The 17018-nt window shown below is 46.7% G+C and overlaps 1 protein-coding gene across 7 annotated transcripts in view; it reads left to right on the forward strand.

Moving 5' to 3' along the window:
• The first annotated feature begins 1323 nt into the window (after positions 1 to 1323).
• lima1a (LIM domain and actin binding 1a) overlaps positions 1324 to 17018 on the forward strand; it is a 164380-nt gene continuing 148685 nt past the window's right edge. For 3 of the 7 annotated variants that reach the window (XM_072493968.1, XM_072493966.1, XM_072493970.1), the window contains exons 1-2: positions 1324 to 1482; positions 1725 to 1760. The gene's annotated coding sequence lies outside the window, so the exon portion shown is untranslated. The remainder of the gene's footprint in view (positions 1483 to 1724; positions 1761 to 17018) is intronic. The other 4 variants (XM_072493971.1, XM_072493972.1, XM_072493973.1 and 1 more) reach the window with 2 other exon arrangements.

Here is a 17018-nt window from a genome sequence, read left to right on the forward strand (position 1 = left end):
CATTCCAGTAACAGGGCTGTTGCCCGCTCAGGCCTTTCTATTCAACTTCTTCCCTCCAGCTCAGTGTCCATCCTCTAACCCTTTCTTCAGTAAGTACTGAGATATTTATCACTGAGCATTGAACATAATGATACTCTAATTTGTGACCTGATAGAGTATCACGTTGCAAGCAGGCAACATAATTTACAGGAAGTTGGATAAACACATAAGGGAGAAAAAAATACAGTTGAAAGATATGATGGGGTGAGGTTCTATGCTGTATTCTATGTAGTCGTGGCCATAGAATGGTTACAGTAGAGTGAGGTCCTTCAGCATGTTATCTCCTTGGCAGCTATCTATAAGAACTCAGTTGGTTCCACTACCCACGTCCGCTCATGATAGCAGTGGTTAGCACTGTTGCTTCACAGCTCCAGGGTGCCAGAATTGATTCCTGGCTTGGGTCACTGTCTGTGCGGAGTCTGCACGTTCTCTGTGTCTGCGTGGGTTTCCTCTGGGTGGTCTGTTTCCTCCCACAAGTCCCGAAAGACGTGCTGTTAGGTAATTTGGACAGTCAACATTCTCCCTCTGTGTACCTGAACAGGCGCTGGAAGGTGGCGACTTGGGACTTTTCACAGTAACTTCATTGCAGTGTTAATGTAAGCCTACTTGTGACAATAAAGATTATTTTTTTCTCTTCATTTGTTTATCCAATTCCCCTTTGAAAGCCATGATTGAATCTGCCTTCACCACTCTCTCAGATAGTTGTTGGATTTTACACCTTGCCGTTGGGGGCCATTGAAATCTGTTGTCTTCAGCCAGACAGGAGGGGCCAGAAAATCCTACCCAATGTATTTCAGATCCTAACCACTCACTGTGGAAAAAGTTTTTCCTCAACTCTCCATTGCTTCTTCACCAATTACCAGGTGTGCTCACTGGATTTGAATCCTTCCAGCAATGGGAAAAGTTTCTCACAATGTATTCTGTCCAGACCTCCCCCCCAATCCTAATTTTGAACACATCCTCTCCACTTCATCCCTTCTTCAAAATGTGGAACAATCCAATGACTTTGCCCAGAAATAAAAAGTGTATTTTTCTTTGAAAGCGTAGCATTGCTGGGGAACTCCAGCAGGTGGTGTAAACACCGGAACATTCGTGTCTCCCAATCCTGCAGATGATGTTGTTCAAGTGGACCATGCATCCCGCGCGCGAGGCGATGTTGTCTGGCGTCGAAGGGCTTTCGAGCTGCCCGCGCTCCCGCATGCGCCCCCTGCAAGCTCGGAGGACTTGCAAGGATGACTTCAACTCCGGCTCTGACGCGCTGAGGTCACTAGCTGGTGCGTGGCTTAAAGTCTCGAGACGGTGCCGTCAGTCTGGGAAATTGGAACTGGGCAGTGGAAGCAGGTGCGGTGGCAAGGCAGTGCTGGGGAAAAGCTTTCTCCTCGCTGGAATATAAACTTGCGTTGACATTTGGAAAACCGTTAGTGGCGACGAACGTCTCAACAGGTGAGGAGAAAAATTCCGGCAGCAAAATACACGATATTGAAGAAATTTCCCTCTTGAAAAGTTGTTGAGTAGATCGAGGAGCGGTTAAAAAGTCCAGCCGTCCTCTCTTGGATTTGTGGTCAGAAGAAAATTCTGCGTTTTTTTTAAAAAAGGACTTTGGTCTATTTAGTCATTTTAAAAAAATGTATGCCTGGGTGTTTCTGAATTGGTCTCCTGATTTGTTGTATCTTTTCCCTCCCCAGTTCTGCAGATTTGTGCATACGCATCCACCTGTTAAGGTGAGCTCCCTCCCCCATCCAGATAAGGAGTTTTAGCAATTGAATTTGATTTTTTTTTTTTTTTGTTGAGATGTCTTTCTTGGGATATTAACTTTAAAATAACTTGGAAAAGCTTGAGTAATTCTGAAGAAAGATTGTTCAAAGCAAGTGGCTTAATACGTGTAGTGTTTACTAATTTAAAAAATTTCTGTTTTGTACTAATTGAAAATGAAATCTTGAGTACACTTAACTTTTATGCAGGTTTACTCTTTTGGCGGGGATCGATAATTATAAGATTGAGACTACAGTAATTATACATCGATAGACACTGAAATAAATTGTGGTCTGCTGCTGAATTCAACATTTGTGTTTCATTTAATACTAAAATATTTAATGTGTTGTAATCAATTTATTTTCCTTAACATATTTGGAGTTGAAATCAAAAAAAGCCGTTATCAAATTCAGAAGTTACTTTATTTGTTTACTGACTCTGATCTATTGATTGACTTTGAAAAAAATACAGTACTGACTTAAGTAAAGGAATTAAATATAGATTTTGATGTTTTTCATTTTTATAAATTTGATTAATTTCTTTACCTTTTGTGTGACCGGTACTGTTTTTTTATGTTGATACCTGAGAGGTGAGCACTTTTCTTGTGTTGCTGTTTAATAGCTCTCCTGATGTTCCAACCAAGATCAGGAACTTTTTATACATGTGGTTCAGATTCAAAGTCTTTTATGTGCCAGTATGCTGTGCTATGTGGCTGTTGTTCGAAACTTGCAATGTTTAATTAAATATTATTGAATAAAAATGAGGAAGTTCTTTACAATTTTGGAATCCCCTGAAGACAGTAGGATATAAAAGTTGGCTAAGGTATGAGTTGTTTTAAAGATATTAATCAGATTTTTATTACTTTTGTTTACGTTATCCAATAGCTTCTCAAATGTGCAGATATTCAGATATTCCTATCAATATTATATTTATGTGTGGGGAGGCTGGTGGAGAAGAACTATTGCAAAAAGCTCTGATTAATTGTTTAAGTTTTTATAGTAAGTGGTCTCATCAGAAGAATTGGCTCTGAGGAGTTGCTGAATCTGATGGTCTAATGGATTAACACCAGTAGCTGAAGCTTTTTTCCAGCTGTCCTTAATTCAACTTCAAAACACTCCAAACCTGTTTCCACAAGCGATGCCATCAGCACTTGCTGTTTAAAAATAATGCATTGTACTTTTGATTTATACGGATGGAAAAAATCTGGTGGACCTGAATTAAAATGTTTAATGTTGGCTGAAAATCACTTCCACCTTTCCTGGTGAGTCAGTCTAATGAATTGTGTGCTTAAGGATGCATTGTGCCAGATGTTTGGAGTCTATGATGCCAAATTGTAATTTCAAGAAGAAAAACATTGGCTAATCTGTTCAAATTCTGTCGACATGACCTTTGGTGTAACTGACCACTGCCACTCGGTTAAAGCCTCACTCTTGCTGACACGCTGCATTGCCATTTTAAAAATGTATTTAAACTGAAACTCTAGCTAGCTGTTAAGAATGAGGGGTAAAACAAACATGCATAGGGAGTTCTAGTGTCCTGACCAAGGGTAAAATATTTTACTAATGTCACCAAAGTGTTGGTCTGATCACTTTCTTGCTGTGTTCAGATTGACCACCAAATGTGCCCACTTAAGTGACTGCACTTCAAAAATACTTAATTGGTTCGAGGGTGCTTTGTGATGTCCAGAGGGTATATGGTCCAATCTAAATGCAAGTTGATCATTCTTTGGGTTGGGGAAGAGTGGTGATTATCTTACTGATCCATGTGTGGCTGTCTGGTAGGAATACAATTGTATTTAACTAAATTATATTTCCCCTTTCCCTAGTCAAATTGCCAACTGATTCTACGTTCTGGAATGAGAAACTACAATGTGAATCATACATCTGTAGATAGGCGAGGGGGCGAAGTTGCTGTCTTGATTTAAAAAAAACAACACATTGTCTGTCTGTGGTAATGGGTAGTATGACAACACAGCAAGTTGCTCCAAAATAATTGTTACTGCACATTTGGAAGGTTTGATTTGCTGATCTGCCAAAGATTGTTTCATAGTGTTGAAAAGTTGCTTTTGTTCAAGTTTGTCAGCAGCTGCTGTTTTTATTTTCCAGTTGTGCAACAGTGCTGCAAAACCAGCTTTTTATTTTGTTTTGAAAGCTGTTTTCTTTTCAACACGTGTCTTGAACTAGTTATGCAATAATGCATCTATCCAAATTTATTTCTGGACAGGCTGCTACACTGGAAGTGAGAGGTATAATTCTCTTGAATTGTGGGATTGTTTGTGTGCAGACATTTGAGGAGTTTTTTTTTTGGTACATAGATTATCACATGGTCTAAATTGGAAACCAGATTGGGGCGGATGGAAAGTACTGAAAAGAAATCACTACATTCTCCCACCTTCCATTCTCCCACCTCCTATGTTCCCAATTGTTTATTAACTTAGTCTGTAATTGAAAAACAAAAAATCTCTTTGAAACAATTCCAGCACCATATTGCAATTAACTTGAATCAGTTTTCTTTTTCATTGGTGGTAACACGTTGTCTCTTGACTGGAGCTTGCAATCACAACAATCTTGACTCAAGAATATGATCTAGACTTGACAATTTTTTTTTAAGAGCTGCATTGTTGGAGGTGCAGTCTCTTAAACTGAGGCCCTATCTGACTCCCTGGGTGGACATGCAAGATCTCACTATGCTATTGGAAGAAAAGTAGAGTGTTGCCTTGGTGCCCTGACCAAGGTATCTCCTTCAAGTAACACCTACAACAATTGCTGTTTGTGGGATCTTGGTTGGGTGCAAAATGGCCACCATATTTGCATACCTAAGAGACCGCACTTCAAAAGTATTCCATTGCTTGTGAAGCACTTTGGAACGTTCTATGGATAGGAAAAGTGTAATGTACCTGATTGCACTGCTGTGCTAACTCCTGATCTTCGGATTCCTTTCAAAGCCAGTGTACGAATCTCCTGAGCGATGGCACAGGAGATCTGCTAACGTAATGTTTTGTGACACATGTAACCAGCAACCAGACTACTGTCAATGATACTTTGATCAGTCTTTTAAAGTTGTGCTGTTTTCTACCATCCCATGTCTCCCTTTGTGGCATAATAACCCAAGAGGCTGAATTGAAATGATTAGAGACTGTGTATGCTCTCTCCAATGGTTATGCCAACTCAACCCTAAAGTTTTGATGCTGTGACTGAAAAGTGTCCGAGGGCCCTGGTAATGTGGAAACTACTCTTTTTTTTTTTTTCTTGTTGTGGAAAAGTGTGTTTTGCTCACTTTTTCTCTTAGCTGATTGTGCTTCTACTGATCTCTGCAGGGAATAAGTGAGCTGCCCACTTAGCTGTGGGCCAAACAATGTGGCAACCCATGAAAACCCACCCATAAAGGCTGTCAGACAACTTGGAGGCAGACCATGTTTATGGGACTGCTGCTATTGATAGCACAGTAAAATAAATGCATTGGAATGAAAACCAAAATGTTGGAAATACTCAGCAGGTCAGGCAGAATCTGTGGAGAAAAAATGTTTATAATATTTCTGGTAAATAACCTTTTTTGTCAGAACTGGGAAAAAGTTAGAAATGTAATGGGGTTCTCGAGTGCAAGGGTTGTGAGTAGGAAAACAACAATTGAAGAACTCCAGGAGGCTGAGGACCGAGGTCAGTATGTGACAGCGATGGCAGGCAACTAGAAACTTGACTTGTACTTGTGGACAGAACGGGCTGTTCCTCTAAAACAATCACCCGTGATGTTTTTTTAAAAATTCCCTCCTGGGATGTAGGCGTCACTGGCTAATCCAGAATTCATTGTCCATCCTTAATTGTCCTTTGAGAAGGTGGTGGTAGCGGTCTTCTTCAACCACTGCAGTCCATGTGGTGTAGGTGCACTCAGGGTGCTGTTAGGAAGGGAATTCTATGATTTTGACCCGGTGACAGTGAAGGCATGGTGGCAGTTCCAAGTCAGGATGGTGTGTGGCTTGGAGGGGAATGTGCATGTGGTAGTGTTCCCATGTATCTGTTGCTCCTTGTCCTTTTTTAGATGGTAGCGGTTATGGGTTTGGAAGGTGTTGTCCATGGAGCCTCGATGAGTTCCTGCAGTACATGTCGATGGTACATGCTACTGTACACCAGTGGTAAGAGGGAGTGAATGTTTGTGGTTGGGGGGGGGGGGGGGGCTGCTTTCATCCAAGCAAGTGGAGGGTATTCCATCACACTCCTCCTGATTTTGCGCCTTGTGGATGGTGGACAGGCTTGGGGGGTGGGGGGGGGTCAGGAGGTGAGTTACTTGCCGCAGGATTCCTAGCCTCTGACCTGCTCTTGAAGCCATGGTATTGATATGGCTGGGTCCAGTTCCATTTCTGGTCAATGGTAATCCCCTGGATGTTGATGGTGGAGGACTCTGTAATGGAATGCCTCATTGTAGAGCAGACCACATTGTGAGCAATGAATAAGGTATACTAAGTTGTCAGAAGTAAATACAAATCACTGTTTGGATTGTGAGCAGGTAAAAGGGCTGAAAGGTTATTGACCTGAAACATTAACTCTATTTCTTTTGCCATAGATGCTGTCAGATCTGTATATTTCCAATAATTCATTTTTTATATCTGTAGCGTATTGCTTTTGTGTGAATACATTGGAATCCCTAAGTAAAGAGCTCATAAAATTGTAAAGCAGCTGGAGCTCTGGCCATAGTGTGATTGTGCCGACCTTTGAACTGAAGCAGTACAGTAAAGACATTTTGTAATTTTTAAAAATGTCTGGGCGATGTTTCAATGTCATTTTTCTTGGATAATAAAAGATACTGGTCCATGTGAACTGATGATCCTTGATCTGGAAGCAGTACCAGAAGGAGATTAGAAACTGTAAGGCTGGCAGACATGAAGGGAAGCTCCAAGCAGAGGAGCTGGAGGGGTAAGGCGACCAGCGCACAGAGACCGAAAGAGGAACATAGAATTCATGTGAGGGGAAGCCAACAATTTCTCTCCAACTAGGGCAGTTTTTGTTTGGTAGCAAGAAGAAGCGGTGTACGAGTGAATCCTAAAAGGTGCTGCGAATATCCCTGGCGTGCAAAAGAGTTGAGAGTTTGTATCCGTGGCCAGGCAGTGAAATGGGGTGTTATTGGTTGGTCAGTTGAATTGGAACTCTTCGAAAGCTACACCAACAGGACTGTCATGACCTGTGGATAGCACGTTTAACGAGTTGGTCACACCGCAGGTGAAAGTTACTGAGGGAGATAGAAAATGGGTGACCAAAAGACCGAGCAAGAGTAGGAAGGCAGTGCAGGTGTCCCCTGTGGTCATCTCCCTGCAAAACCGATAATACCGCTTTGGATACTGTTGATGGAGATGGCTCACCAGGGGAACGCACTGTGGCTAGCTCTGCTGCGCAACTGGGCTAGGAAGAAGAATGGCAGGGCGATAGTGATGGGGGACTCAATCGTAAGCTGAATAGACAGGTGGTTCTGCGGACGCAATCGAGACTCCAGGATGGTATGTTGCCTCTCTGGTGCAAGGGTCAAGGATGTCTCTGAGCGGCTGCAGGACATTCTTTGGGGGGGGGGGGGGGGGGGGGGTGACCAGCCAACTGTCGTGGTGCACATAGGCACCAACGATATTGGTAAAAAAACGAGATGAGGTCCTACAAGCTGAATACAGGGAGTTAGGAATTAAACTAAAAAGTAGGACCTCAAAGGTAGTGATCTCCGGATTGCTACCAGTGCCACGAGCTAGTCAGAGTCAGAATGTCAGGATAGATAGGATGAATGCGTGGCTCGAGAGATGGTGCAAGAGTGAGGGATTCAAATTCCTGGGCCATTGGAACCAGTTCTGGGGGAGGTGTGACTAGTACAAACCGGACGGTATACACCTGGGCAGCACTGAAACCGATGTCCGAGGGGGGGGGGGGGGGTTGCTAGAGCTGTTTTGGGGGGGTGGGGGGGTTAAACTCATGTGGCAGGGGATGGGATCCAATGTAGGAAGTCGGAGGGAAGTAAAACGGGGCCAGAAGCAAAAAGCAGTAAGGGGGGAAAAGTGGAAGGCGGAGAAGCCATAGTCAAAAATCAAAAAAGGCCACAGTACAGGATACAGTGACAGAGGAGAGTGTGAAAAGGGTGGTGGCCAATGCAGGATTGAGGGTGTTGTACCTACATGCGCGCAGTACACGGAACAAGGTAAATGAGCTTGTTGCGCACATTGAAATTGGCCGGTACGATGGTGTGGGCATCACAGAAACGTGGCTGCAAGGGGGTCAGGGCTGGGATCTAAATATCCAAGGATATATGTCCTATCGAAAGGACAGGCAAATGGGCAAAGGGGGCGGGGTTGCATTGTTAGTAAGGAATGAAATTAAATCGATAGCAAGGAGCAATATAGAATCTCTGTGGGTACAGTTGAGGAATCGCGAAGGTAAAAAGACCCTGATGGGAGGTATGTACAGTCCCCCTAGCAGTAGTCCGGATGTGGGCAGAAAATAAATCGAGGGATAGAAAAGGCATGTAAAAAAGGCAATATTAAATAAATCATGGGGGACTTCAATCTGAATGTGGACTGGGAAAATCAGGTTGGTAGTGGATCCCAAGACATGGAATTTGTGGTATGCCTAAGAGATGGTTTTTGGAGCAGCAGCTTGTGACCGAGCCTACTAGGGAACAGGCAATTCTGGATTTGGTGATGTGTAATGAGGCAGACTTGATTAGGGAACTTAAGGTGAAGGAACCCTTAGGGAGCAGTGCCCACAATATGATCGAATTTACCCTGCAGTTTCTGGGGGAGAAGCTGCAACCACATGTAACGGTATTACAATTCAATAAGGGTAACTACAAAGACATGAGGGAGGAGCTGGCCAGAGTTGATTGGAAAAGGAGCCTAGCAGGGAAGACAGTGGAACAGCAATGGCAGGAGTTTTGGGGGTTATTAGGGAGGCACAACAGAAATTCATACCAAGGAGGAGGACAAGGCATCTATGGCTGACGAGGGATGTCAAGGACCGCATAAAGGCTTAAGGGAAAAGCAGACAGTGGTGAGGATTAGTGGGAAACCAGAGGATTGGGAAGCCTTTAAAAGCGAGCAGAGGACAACTAAAAAAGCAATAAGGGGGGGAGAAGATGAAGTACGAGTGCAAGCTAGCTAGTAATATAAAGGAAGATAGGAAGAGATTTTTTTTCAATATATAAAAGGTAAGAGAGAGGCAATAATAGACATTGGACCACCTAGAAAATGTGGCTGGAGGAGTAATAATAGGAAACAAAGAAATGGCAGACAAACGGAACTCGTTCCTTGCATCAGTCTTCACGGTGGAAGACACCAGTGGGATGCCAGAGCTCCAGGAGGACCAGGGGGCAGAGGTGAGTGCAGTGACCATTGCTAAGGAGAAGCTTCTGGGGAAACCGAAAGGTCTGAAGGTGGATAAGCCACCTGGACCGGATGGATTACACCCCAGGGTCCTAAAAGGGTTAGCTGAGGAAATTGTGGAGGCATTAGTGATGATCTTTCAGGAATCACTGGAGGCAGGAAGGGTCCCAGAGGACTGGAAGGTGGCTAATGTAACACCACTGTTTTAAGAAGGGAGGGAGGCAGAAGATGGAAATTATAGGCCGGTTAGCCTGACTTCGGTCATTGGTAAGATTTTAGAGTCTGTTATAAAAGATGAGAACACTAAGCACTTTGGAAGTGCATGGTAAATAGGACTGAGTCAGCATGGCTTTGTCAAAGGGAGGTCTTGTCTAACAAATCTGTTAAGAGATCTTTGAGGAGGTAACCAGCAAGTTGGACAAAGGAGAATCGGTCAACGTGATTTATTTAGATTTCCAGAAGGCCTTTGACAAGGTGCCGCATAGGAGATTGTTAAATAAGTAAAAGCCCATGGTGTTGAGGGCAAGATCCTGGCATGGATAGAGGATTGGCTGACTGGCAGAAGGCAAAGAGTGGGGATAAAGGGGCCTTTTTCAGGATGGCAGCCGGTGACGAGTGGTGTTCTTCCGGGGTCTGTGCTGGGACCACAACCTTTTACAATATACATTAATGATCTGGAAGAAGGTACTGAAGGCACTGTTGCTAAGTTTGCAGATGATACAAAGATCTGTAGAGGGACAGGTAGTATTGAGGAAGCAAGGGGGCTGCAGAAGAACTTCGACAAGCTAGGAGAGTGGGCAATGAAGTGGCAAATGAAATACAATGTGGAAAAATGTGAGGTTATGCACTTTGGGAGGAGGAATTTAGGCATAGACTTTTCTAAATGGGGAAATATTTCGGAAAGCAGAAGCGCAAAGGGACTTGGGAGTCCTTGTTCACGATTCTCTTAAGGTTAACGTGCAGGTTCAGTCGGCAGTTAAGAAGGCAAATGCAATGTTAGCATTCGTGTCAAGAGGGCTGAAATACAACTGAAAACTGAAAATCGCTTATTGTCACAAGTAGGCTTCAAATGAAGTTACTGTGAAAAGCCCCTAGTCGCCACATTCCGGCTCCTGTTCGGGGAGGCTGTTACGGGAATTGAACCGTACTGCTGGCCTGCCGTGGTCTGCTTTCAAAGCCAGCGATTTAGCCCTGTGCTAAACAACCCCTGACCAGGGATGTAAACAAGACCAGGGATGTACTTCTGAGGCTGTATAAGGCTCTGGTCAGACCCCATTTGGAGTATTTGTGAGCAGTTATGGGCCCCATGTCGAAGGAAGGATGTGCTGGCCTTGGAAAGGGTCCAGAGGATGTTCACAAGAATGATCCCTGGAATGAAGAACTTGTCATATGAGGAACGTTTGAGGACTCTGGGTCTGTACTCGTTGGAGTTTAGAAGGATGAGGGGGTGGATCTTATTGAAACTTACAGGATACTGCGAGGCCTGGATAGAGTGGACGTGGCGAGGATGTTTCCACTTGTAGGAAAAACTATAACCAGAGGACACCAGCTCAGAATAAAGGGACGATCCTTTTAAAACAGAGATGAGGAATTTTTTCAGCCAGAGGATGGTGGATCTGTGGAACTCTTCGCTGCCGAAGGCTGTGGAGGCCAATTCACTGTGTGTCTTTAAGGCAGAGATAAATAGGTTCTTGATTAATAAGGGGATCAGGAGAGGACTTCCGGTGGCGGCTATGAGGGAGTAAGTCGCACATTTGCAGGAGGTCATGTTGCAGCTGTACAGAACTCTGGAACGGCCGCATTTGGAGCATTGCGTACAGTTCTGGTCACCGCATTATAGGAAGGACATGGAGGCTTTGGAGCGGGTGCAGAGGAGATTTACCAGGATGTTGCCTGGTATGGAGGGAAAATCTTATGAGGAAAGGCTGATGGACTTGAGGTTGTTTTCGTTGGAGAGAAGAAGGTTAAGAGCAGACTTAATAGAGGCATACAAAATGATCAGGGGGTTGGATAGGGTGGACAGTGAGAGCCTTCTCCTGCGGATGGAAATGGCTGGCACGAGGGGACATAACCTTAGACTGAGGGGTAATAGATATAGGACAGAGGTCAGAGGTAGGTTCTTTACGCAAAGGGTAGTGAGGCCGTGGAATGCCCTACCTGCTACAGTAGTGAACTCGCCAACATTGAGGGCATTTAAAAGTTTATTGGATAAACATATGGATGATAATGGCATAGTGTAGGTTAGATGGCTTTTGTTTTGGTGCAACATCGTGGGCCGAAGGGCCTGTACTGCGCTGTATCGTTAGGGCCTGTACTGCGCTGTATCGTTCTATTTGGTGGCTCCCGCTCTGGCTGGACTTTTGGACCTTCTCTTTTCTCTCTTCCCCCCCCCCCCCCTGATATTTTTGTGGTTTGAGTACTGGCTTTGAAGGCGCAGATAATTTGGTAGACAGAAACGTGACTGTCTTGACCCGATTAAAGGAATTGATTGATAGGCTGGATGCCCAGGGTCGGACGATTCAGAAGCTGGAGAAAGCGCTGGCGGACCAGGAGGAGCACCAAACGGTGGTAGAGCTGGAGGTGGGGATGTTGAAGAATCAGCAAAAGAGGCTGCTGGAGAATAGAGCTCGCCGGCAGAACTTAAGAATTGTCGGTCTCCCAGAAGGGGCGGAGGGGTCTGATGCTGGCGCGTTTGTGGCTAATATATTTCAGAAGCATCTGGGGGAGGGGGCTTTTCCCTGACCGTTGGAGGTGTACAGGGCGATGGCGAGGAAGCCACGCTGGGGCCGGGGGACCCCGCACAAGTTGGTTTAGGGGAGGGGAGTAAGGGAAAAATAGGTGGGAGACTTCTTGGTGCCGGAGGAGAGGGCCACCAGGGTAGCTGGGTGAGCTAGTCTACAGAAGCAGCACAGTGCGGGGGGGTTGGGGGGGGGGGCGTGTATATGATCAATATATCGCAGGGGTTAGGTTATGGGGGGGGGGGGGGGTGGGTGAGGGGAGTTACTCTGCTGATGAGGGAGGGATTAGGATTTGGGACAGAGGAGGTTGGGGGTGGGGGCTGCCTGGAGGCGTGGCGTATGGCCAGGAGGTGGGCCCTGGAAAGGGGATGGCTGATCTTCCCGGGGGGGTTGGGGGGGGGGGGGGGGCACGGTGCCCCCCAACTAGGCTGATCACTTAGAACATTATAGGGTTGAATGGGCCGGTTAAGAGGGCGCGTGTGTTCACGCATCTGAGGGCTCTGAAGGTGGACGTGGTAACGTTGCAGGAGCGACACCTGAAAGTGGCGGATCAAGTCAGGCTAAGGAAGGGGTGGGTCAGTCGGGTCTTTCATTCGGGACTGGACACCAAGACCAGAGGGGTGGCTATTTTAATCAATAAGCGGGTGCAATTTCAGGTGGGCAGTCTAGTCATGGTGAGCGGTAAGCTGGAGGGGAGGAAGGTAGTCTTGGTTAACGTGTACGTTCCAAACTGGGACGATGTAGAATTCATAGAGGGCGCTGAGAAAGATGCCTAACTCTCAAGTTGGTTATGGGAGGGGATTTTAATACCGTCATCGATCCTGGCCTGGACCGGTCGTGTTTGAAAACTAGGAGAGTGCCAGCAATGGCGAGGGAACTGATGGGGTTCATGGAGCAGATGAGGGGGGTCGACCCATGGAGGTTTAAGCAGCCGATGGGGAAGGAGTTTTCTTTTTATTCGCATGTGTATAACGTTTATTCCCGGATTGACTTTTTCATTTTGACCCGGATTTGCTGGCAGGGGTGGTGGACACTGGGTATTCGGCCATCACTATTTCAGATCATGCCCCACACTGGGTGGAACTGCAGGTTGGTGAGGAGAGCTTCCAGCGCCCGCAATGGAGGTTGGACGTGGGCTTGTTGGCGGACGAGGCAGTGTGCGAGAGGCTGAGGAAGTGCATGCAGAACTACCTGCAAATTAATGACACTGGGGAAGTCTTGGTAGCGGTGGTCTGGGAGGCGCTGAAGGCAGTGGTGAGAGGGGAGATGATTTTGGGCTTATAGGTACAGGACGGATCGGGCAGAGACGGACCGACTGGTTAAGGAGATTCTACAGATAGATAGGAGGTATGCGGTGACCCCGGGGGTGGAGCTTTTAAGGGAATGTCGGAGGCTGCAGGCAGAGTACGTGGTGCTGTCCACAGATAGGACAGTGGAGCAGCTTAGGAAGGCGAGGGGTGCGTTCTACGAACACTGGGAGAAGGCCAGCAGAATGCTGGCACAGCAGCTTAAGAAGAGGGAGGCGGGCAGGGAGATAGAGAGGGTGGTTGATGGGGATGGAAACTTGGTAGGGGATTCGGCAGGGCTAAACGGGGCGTTCAGGGACTTTTACAGTAGGCTCTATTGCTCTGAACCCCCCATGAGGCCTGGGGGGATGAGACGCTGTCTGGACGGACTGTCCTTCCCAAAGGTGAGCAGGGAGCTGCTGGTGGATGGGCTGGGGGTCCTGATTTAGGGCTGAAGAAATAGTTGAGGGCTTGAAGGCAATGCAGTTGGGTAAAGCCCCGTGGCCAGACGGGATCTGGTGGAATTCAACAAGAAATTCTCAGGGATATTAGGGCTGTTGCTGGTCAAGGTTTTCAATGAGGCGAGAGATAGAGGGGTGCTGCCCCCGACGATGTCACAGGCCACTATTACGTTAATATTGAAGCAGGACAAGAACCCGGAGCTATGCGGGTCATATAGGCCGATCTCACAAAATTCTGGCCTCCAGGATTGAAGATTGTGTGCCGGATGTGATTATGGAGGATCAAACCGGGTTTGTCAAGGGCAGGCAGTTGATGGCCAATATAAGAAAGCTGCTCAATGTGATTATGATGCCCCCGGAGAGTAGGGAGGTTTAGGTAGTTGTGGCAATGGATGTAGAGAAGGCGTTCGACCGGGTGGCGTGGGACTATTTATGGGAGGTGTTGGGAGATTTGGGTTCGGTAGGGGCTTTATCGACTGGGTTAGGCTGTTGTACCAGGCCCCGGAGGCGAGTGTAAGGACGACCTCGGACTATTTTAGACTGCACCGGGGGACGAGACAGGGCTGTCCCCTCTCCCCACTGCTGTTTGCATTAGCTATAGAGCTAATTGCTCTGGGGGGGGGGGGGGGGGGGTAGTAAAGTTTCGCTGTACACGGACGACCTGCTCCTATATGTATCAGATCCAGGGCAGGAATGGGTGAAATTATGGTGATTTTGGGGACATTTATTCGGTTTTCGGGATATAAATTGAATATGACAAGGAGTGAGATGTTTGTAGTCCAGGCGAGGGGTCGGCTGGGGGACCTGCCGTTTAGGTTAGTGGGGGACAGTTTTGGGTATCTAGGGGTGCGACTGGGGCTGGATACACAAGTTGAACTTGTCCTGGTTGGTTGAGTAGATGAGGGGCAAGTTTTGGAGATGGGATGAGCTGCTGCTGTCGCTGGCTGGGATGGTGTAGACGGTTAAAATGACGGTTATACCGAGATTTTTATTTGTATTTCAATGTCTCCCAATTTTCATCCCGCAGTCCTTTTTTAAGAGGGTTAACAAAATCATCCTGGGCTTTGTGGGCGGGTAAGTCCCCGCGAGTGAAGAAGGTGATGCTCGAGAGGAATCGGGGGAAGGGGGGGCTTGCCCAGCTAAATTTCAGTAATTACTACTGGGCGGCTAACACAGCCATGATAAAGACGTTGGTTTGGGAGCGGATGGAGGCAGCTTCATGGAGGGGCACCAGCTTGGGGGCGTTGATAACGGCACCTCTGCCATTCCCGCCGGCGAGGTACTCTAGCCCTGTGGTGGTGGCGGCCTTGAGGATCTGGGGTCAGTGGAGGAGGTACGTTGGAGCAGTGGGAGCATCAATCTGGTCCCCAATATGTGACAACCACTGGTTTGCCATGGGGGGGTTTCGAGCATGGCGAAGGCTGGGAATTGAGAGGATGGGGGACCTGTTCTATTTACAGGTGCGGGACTTTCTGCGCAGGGAGGTATCATCCTTCCCACTCCCACTAAGGGGGATCCAGGATAGGGTAGTGTCTAGGGGATGGGTGGGAGAGGGGAGCGTCTCGGACATCTACAAAAAAACTTATGGGATGGAGGTGATGCAGACCAAGGAGCTGAAGCGTAAGTGGGAGGAGGAGCTTGGTGGTGAGATGGAGGATGGCTTTTGGGCGGACGCGTTGAGCAGAGACTGCAACATGCGCCAGGCTCAGCTTGATCCAATGCAAGGTGTTCCATCGGGCCCACATGACAGTGGCCCGGATGAGTAGATTCTTTGGGGTGGAGGACAGGTGTATAAAATGTGCAGGAGGACCAGCGAACCATGTCCACGTGTTCTGGGTGTGTCCAAAACTTAGGGGATATTGGCAGGGGTTTGCGGACGTCATGTCCAGAGTATTGAAAACCAGGGTGGTAATGAGTCCAGAGGTGGCAATTTTCGGGGTGTCGGAAGACCCGGGAATTCAGGAGGAGAAAGAGGAAGATGTTCTGGCCTTTGCTTCCCTGGTAGCCCGGAGACGGATACTGCTAGATTGGAGGGACTCAAAGCCCCTGAAGTCGGAGACCTGGTTAATTGACATGGCGAGTTTTCTCAGCCTAGAGAAGATTAAGTTCGCTTTGAGAGGGTCACTGTTGGTGTTTGCCCGGAGGTGGCAACCATTCATTGACTTCTTTGCGGAGAATTAATCGTCAGCTGGGGGGGGGGGGGGGTTAGGGTAGCGCAGAATAGGGGGTCAAATCGGCGGGTCTTGGCGAGATGGGAGTCGGTGATTGCACTGTTTGTTCTTTGTACATTGTTTTTATACTGTTGCTGTTTGTAATGCCAAAAATACCTCATTAAAATTGTTTGTTTTAAAAAAAAAGGGGATCAGGGGTTATGGGGAGAAGGCAGGAGAATGGGGATGAGAAAAATATCAGCCATGATTGAATGGCGGAGCAGACTCGATGGGCCAAGTGGCCTAATTCTGCTCCTATGTCTTCTGGTCTTATGACCCAAGGGAGCGAGGGTTGTAGGAAGTGTGCCTTACTAATGATCGCACCGTGAACTCTTGAGGTGAAAGCTATTGTTGAATAGGACTTCTGACCTGGCCCGCGTGAATAGAAGGGACAGCATCTCCTGAAGCTGTGTAGCTATGTCTTGTGGGAGTGATGCAAATGTTTGTGGTTGAGTAAGACCTAAAGTGAAATTTACCTTTTCTTTTTACGTGGAAGTATCAATTGTCTGCTTAAGTCCTATTTAATTTGTGTTGGTTCTGATGTTACAAAAAGTGAAAACTTGTTGGTATGATCCGCCACCATTATGGATTCCTGAAGTTTCAAATGCTGAGTACTGGGATTCGGCGATGGGTGGGACCCAGAATAGCTGCCACTGTATTCTTTCTGACTCACTTTTGCTGAAAAGGTACAGATAAGATTGTGGGAGGGAAAAGCTTAATGTTAAGTCATGGTTGCTTTTTTTTTTCTTCCCTCTCTCTCGCCTGTGGTGTTGGGTGCTCTGGTGCACAGATGAGCCAACACCGTTGTATGTGGGCACTTAACGTGTATTTTTAAAAATAAATTTAATGTTTTTACTTCCTTCAGAACTTCGATTCAATCCTCCTTGCAAATTTAAATAATGACACAGTGGCGCAGTGGTTAGCACTGTAGCCTACAGCACTGAGGACCCGGGTTCAAATCATGGCCCTGGGTCACTGTCTGTGGAGTTCGCACATTCACCCCCACAATCCGAAGATATGTACGTCAGGTGGATTGGCCACGCTGAAGTGCCCTTAATTGGAAAAAATATATAAATAATTGGGTACTCTAAATTTATAAAAAGTAAATAATGACACGGTATAGAACAGTCCAGTCCTTGAGTGAGAAGGATGCCGTTTGGCCTATTGTGCCTGTGCTCACTCATCCA

Source organism: Scyliorhinus torazame, chromosome X (genome assembly GCF_047496885.1).
Source record: "Scyliorhinus torazame isolate Kashiwa2021f chromosome X, sScyTor2.1, whole genome shotgun sequence".
Lineage (NCBI taxonomy): Eukaryota > Metazoa > Chordata > Chondrichthyes > Carcharhiniformes > Scyliorhinidae > Scyliorhinus > Scyliorhinus torazame.